Consider the following 5,963-nt stretch of genomic DNA (forward strand, 5'->3'; position numbering starts at 1 on the left):
CCCCTCCCCTCCCCTCCGCACCCCTTCTCACCCCTTCTACTCCCCTCCCATCCCCTCCCCACCAATCCCCTCCACACCCCTTCCCAACCCCTTCCACTCCCCTCCTCTCACCTCCCGTCCCCTCCCCGCCCCTCCCCTTCCACTCCCCACCCCTCCCCTCTTTTTTCGTCCCCTCCCCTCCCACTCCCATCCTCTCCCCTCCCCTCCGCTCACCTCCCCTTTCCTTCCGTTTAACTCCCTTCCCCTCCCCTCCGCTTTCCACCAATCCCTTCCCCTCCCCTCCCCTCCCCTCCTCTCCCCTTCCTTCCATTCACTTCCCCTTCCACTCCCCTCCCCTCCCCTCCCCTCCCCTCCCCTCCCCTCCCCTCCCCTCCCCTCCCCTCCCCTCCCCTCCCCTCCCCTCCCCTCCCCTCCCCTCCCCTCCCCTCCCCTTTCCTCCCCTCCCCTCCCCTCCCCTCCCCTCCCCTCCCCTCCCCTCCCCTCCCCTCCCCTCCCCTCCCCTCCCCTCCCCTCCCCTCCCCTCCCCTCCCCTCCCCTCCTCTCCCCTCCTCTCCTCTCCTCTCCTCTCCTCTCCTCTCCTCTCCTCTCCTCTCCTCTCCTCTCCTCTCCTCTCCTCTCCTCTCCTCTCCTCTCCTCTCCTCTCCTCTCCTCTCCTCTCCTCTCCTCTCCTCTCCTCTCCTCTCCTCTCCTCCCTTCCTTTCCCCTCCCCTCCCCTTTAAACCCCTTCACACACCTTCCCCTCCCCTCCCCTCCCCTCCCCTCCCCTCCCCTCCCCTCCCCTCCCCTCCCCTCCCCTTCCCTCCGCTCCACACTCCTTCTCACCCCTTCCACTCCCATCCCCTCCCCTCCAGTTCCCTCCCCTCACCTCCCCTTCCCTCCCCTCCCCTCTGCAAACGTTCACACACCTCCCCTACCCTCCCCTTCCCCTCCCCTCCCCTCTTCTCCGCTCCCCTCCCGTCCCCTCCCCTTCCCTCCCCTCACCTCCCCTTCCACTCCCCACCCTACCCCTCCCCTCCCCTCCGTCCCCTCCCTGCCCCTTCCCCTCCCTTCCCCTCCCCTTCCACTCCTCTCCCTTCCCTTCCCCTCCTCTCCCCTTCCCTCCCCTCTCCTCCGTCCCCTCCCTGCCCCTTCCCCTCCCTTCCCCTCCTTTTCCACTCCTCTCCCTTCCCTTCCCCTCCTCTCCCCTTCCCTCCCCTCTCCTCCCCTCCTTCCCATCCCCTCCACACTGCTTCCCCCCCTCCCCTCGCCTCCCCTCACCTCCCCTCCCCTCCCCTCCCCTCCCTTCCCCTCCCCTCCCCTCCATTCCCCTCCCCTCACCTCCCCTTCCACTCCCCACCCCACCACTCCCCTCCCCCCCCTTCGCCTTCCATCCCTTCCTCTGCCTTTCCCAACTCACCCCTTCCCCTCCCCTCCCCTTTCCTCTCCTCACTTCCTTTCCCCTCCCCCCCTTTGAACACCTTCACACACCTTCCCCTCCCCTCTTCTCCCCTCCCCTCTTCTCTCCTCCCCTTTCCTCCCCTCCCCTCCCCTCCCTTCCCCTCCACTCTTCTCCCCTCCCCTCCCCTCCCCTTCCATTCCTTCCCCTCCCCTCCCCTTCCACTCACCTCCCCTTCCCTCCGCTCCGCACCCCTTCTCACCCCTCACACTCCCCTCCCCTCCCCTCCCCTCCCCTCCCCTCCCCTCCCCTCCCCTCCCCTCCCCTCCCCTCCCCTCCTCGTCCCTCCCCTCCGCAACCCTTCCCACCCATTCCACTCCCCACCCCTCCCCTTCCGTGCCCTCCCCTCCCCTTCCAGTCCCCTCCCCTCCACTCCGGTCCCCTCCTCTCCCCTCCCCTCCCCTATCCTCCCCTCCCCTTCCCTTCCCTCACCTCCCCTTCCACTCCCCACCCCACCCCTCCCCTCCCGTCCGTCCCCTCCCCTCCCCTCCCCTTCCCCTCCCCTTCCCCTCCTCTCCCTTCACTTCCCCTCCCCCCCTCCCCTCCCCTCTCCTCCCCTCTCTCCCATCCCCTCCGCACCCCTCCCCTCCCCTCGCCTCCACTCCCCTCCCCTCCGTTCCCCTCCCCTCCATCCCGTCCCCTCCCTTCCCTTCCCCTCCCCTCCCCTTCCCTCCCCTCAGCTCCCCTTCCACTTCCCACCCCTCCCATCCCCTTCTGTCCCCTGCCTTCCCATCCCCTCCCCTCCCCTTCCCTTCCCTCCTTTCCCCTGCCCTCCCCTCCCCTTCCACTCCGCTCACCTCCGCACCTCTTCCCAGCCCTTCTACTCCCCTCCGCTCACCTCCCCTTCCCTTCCATTCTGCTCCCCTCCCCTCCCCTTTCTACCAATCCCATCCCCACCCCTCCCCTACCCTCTGCACCCCTCAACACCCCTTCCCCTATACTCCCCTCCCCTCCCCTCCCTTCCCCTCCCCTCCCCTCCCATCCCATCCCCTCCCCTCCCCTCCCGTCCCCACCACTCTCCTCCCCTCCCCTCCGTTCCCTTCCCCTCCCCTCCCCTCCCCTCCCATCGCCTTCCATCCCTTCCCCTTCCTTCCCCTACTCTCCCCTTTCCCTACCCTCCCCTCCCCTTCCCCTCCCCACCCATCCCCTCCCCTCCCTTTCCCTATCCTTCCCTCACCTCCCTTTCCCTTCCTTCCCCTCCGCACCCCTTCACACACCTCCCCTACCCTCCCCTTCCACTCCCCTCCCCTTTGATCCCCTTCACACACCTTCCCCTCTTCACCCCTCCCCTCCCCTCTCCTCCCATCCCCTCCCCTCCACTCCCTTCCCCTCCCCTCCCATTCCATCCCTTCTCCTGCCCTCCACTCCCCTTCCACTCCCCTCCCCTTCCCTCCGCTCCACACCACTTCTCACCCCTTCCACTCCCCTCCCTTCCCCTTCCGTCCCCTCCCCTCCCATGCCCTCCCCTCCTCTCCGCTCTCCTCCCCTCCCCTCTCGTCCGCTTCCCTCTCCTCCGCAACCCTTCCCACCCATTCCACTCCCCACCCCTCCCCTCCCCTTCCGTGCCCTCCCCTCCCCTTCCACTCCCCTCCCCTCCCCTTCCACGCTCCTCCCCACCCCTCCCCTCCCGTCCCCTCCTCTCCCCTCCCCTCCCGTCCCCACCCCTATCCTCTCCTCCCCTCACCTTCCCTCCCCTCTCCTCACGTCCCCTCCCCTCCTCTCCCCTCCCTTCCCTTCCCCTCCCTTTCCCTCCCCGTCACACACCTTCCCCTTTCCTCCCCTCCCCATCCCTTCCAATTCCCTCCCCTCCCTTCCCCTCCCCTCTCATTCCACTCCCCTCCCGTCCCCTCCTCTCCCCTCCCGTCCCCTCCCCTCCCCTCCCCTCCCTTCCCCTCCCCTCCACACCCCTTCCCACCCCTTCCAATCCAATCCCCTCCCCTCCTGTCTACTCCCTTCCCCTCCCCTTTCGTCCCCTCCCCTCCCACTCCCATCCCCTCCCCTCCGCTCACCTCCCCTTTCCTTCTGTTTAAGTCCCCTCCCCTCCCCTCCCCTCCCCTTCCCTCCCTTCACCTCACCTTTCACTCCCCACGCCTCCCCTCCCTCCCCCTTCCCTCCCTTCCCCTGCCCTTCCCTCCCCTCCTGTCCCCTCTCCTCTCCTCTCCTCTCCTCTCCTCCCTTCCTTTCCCTTCCCCTCCCCTTTAAACCCCTTCACACACCTTCCCCTCCCCTCCCCTCCCCTCCCCTCCCCTCCCCTCCCCTCCCCTCCCCTCCCCTCCCCTCCCCTCCCCTCCCTTCCCCTCTCCTTCCCTCCCCTCCCCTCCCCTTCCCTCCACTCCGCACTCCTTCTCACCCCTTCCACTCCCATCCCCTCCCCTCCCGTCCCCTCACCTCACCTCCCCTTCCCTTGTCTCCCCTCCGCAAACGTTCACACACCTCCCCTACCCTCCCCTTACCCTCCCCTCCCCTCCCATCCCCTCCCCTATACTCCCCTCCCCTACCCTCCCCTCACCTCCCCTTCCACTCCCACCCTACCCCTCCCCTCCCGTCCGTCCCCTCCCCTCCCCTCCCCTTCCCCTCCCCTCCCCTCCCCTTCCCCTCCCCTCCCCTCCCCTCCCCTTCCCCTCCCCTCCCCTCCCCTTCCCCTCCCCTCCCCTCCCCTCCCCTCCCCTCCCCTCCCCTCCCCTCCCCTCCCCTCCCCTCCCCTCCCCTCCCCTCCCCTCCCCTTCCATTCCCCACCCCACCACTCCCCTCCCCTCCCATCGCCTTCCATCCCTTCCCAGCTTTGGTTTGTGGCTTGCTCATGCTTTTCTGTCTCAACCAAAGGAAAAGCAGAATAAATGTTATTGTGAATGGTTCCTCACAGCTGCCTTCACAGTTGGGAATGGAAAGAGAGCCCTCATCCCTGTAACTGCTCCTGCAGACCCCCGCTCCCCGAGAAGCTGCAGCGGCCATGGGCTTCATGGAGAAGCGCTGCTTGGACTCCGTGTGTGTGCACCAGGTCAGGAGACCGGGCCTGGCAACGACAGCCTGGGGACCTCTGGGCAGCTCGACCAGAGGGGCTGAGAAGCAGCTTGCTTGGTCAGTCTGAGGCTACAGAAGAGAAGGTCCTCACCTTGGGAACAAAAAGATCCTCTTCCAAGCCATTTTACAAACAGTTGTCCCACTGGGAATCTGTCATAGGGATGAAGGAGTAGAATAGAGCTGGCAGATCTTAGAGGATGCCTTTCTGTTCCCACATATAAGAAATGAAGCAGAGGAGAGAGGAAACCAGCATGGCTGGGCCATGACTTACTGATCAGATGGGGGGAAGGAAGAAACATACCGTCAGTGGAAGCAGGGATGGATGGCCTGGGAAGAACATGGGGATGCTATCTGGACATGTAGAGATGGGATCAGGAAAGCCAAGGCTGAGATGGAATTGAAGCGGGTGAGGGGTGTGAATAATAACAAGAAGAATTACTTTAGACAGATTGGTCAGAAGAGCCTGGCAAAGGAAGCTGGCAGATATTGATAGCACAGGGAGGAGTGGCTGTAACTGAAAGAGGGGAGATCTGGGTTAGACGTTAGGAAGAAATTCTTTAGTCAGAGAGCAGTGCTGCTGCTGCCCAGAGCTGTGGGTGCTCCATCTCTGAGGGTGCCCAAGGCCATGGCTGGAGCTCGGGGCAGCCTGAGCCGGTGGGGAGCAGCAAGCCCACAGCAGGGTTTGGGACTGGTGCCTTCTAACTCAGCCATTGTATGGTTCTTGTTGCCACCTATGGCCGTCTGGGAGCAGGGCAGCAGTCAGCTCTTGTCTAAGGGTGTGCAAGGGAAGGGGAGCAGGAAGAAGGGGGAAAGGGAATACCCACACTGCTCCTGTTCTCCGTACTCTCTGGATGTCTGGAGTCACACTGTGCTCTGAGTGCCACAAGGAGTGCGTGCAGCTGAGGGGACGGAGCTGTGTGTGTGTGACAGGGAATGCAGCTCCCGGAGCCAGGCTGGAGGTCAGCCCATGCCCCGTGGGGGCAGCTCCTCAGGCTGCCGGGGGTCCTGGTGTCACTGGTGGGAGGGATAAAGCCTGTGTTCATCATCTGAGTCACAGAACATTGGAAGTCAGGTTCACACGGATCCCTGAGCCCAACCCCTGCCTGCACACAGCACTGCACACAGCACTGCACACACCCTATGGCTGAGTGCTCAGCGCTCCCAGTGTGGGGTTGTGCCCGCTGCCCCAGAAAGTTGTACCATGCCTACTGCCCTCCGGGGCACAGCCTTCCCCAGCCCCCACCCCCCCCCGAAGCAGCCCCGTGCTGTTCCCTCGGGCCCTGTCGCTGCCAGCAGAGAGCAGAGCTCAGAACTGCCCCTCCACTCCTCCACTCCCTGGGAGGGGCTGTGGGCCATGAGGGGTTGTGGGATGCCATGGAGCTTCCCCTCACCCTCCTCTGCTCTGTGCCAAACAGTCCAATGGACCTGAAGCTGCTCCTCACACCCTTTGCAGACTTACAGACCAATCAGACAACATTATCATAAAGTGTTTATTTATTTTTTTAAA

Source organism: Phasianus colchicus, chromosome 22, assembly GCF_987193195.1.
Source record: "Phasianus colchicus chromosome 22, bPhaCol1.hap1.1, whole genome shotgun sequence".
Classification (NCBI taxonomy): Eukaryota; Metazoa; Chordata; class Aves; order Galliformes; family Phasianidae; genus Phasianus; species Phasianus colchicus.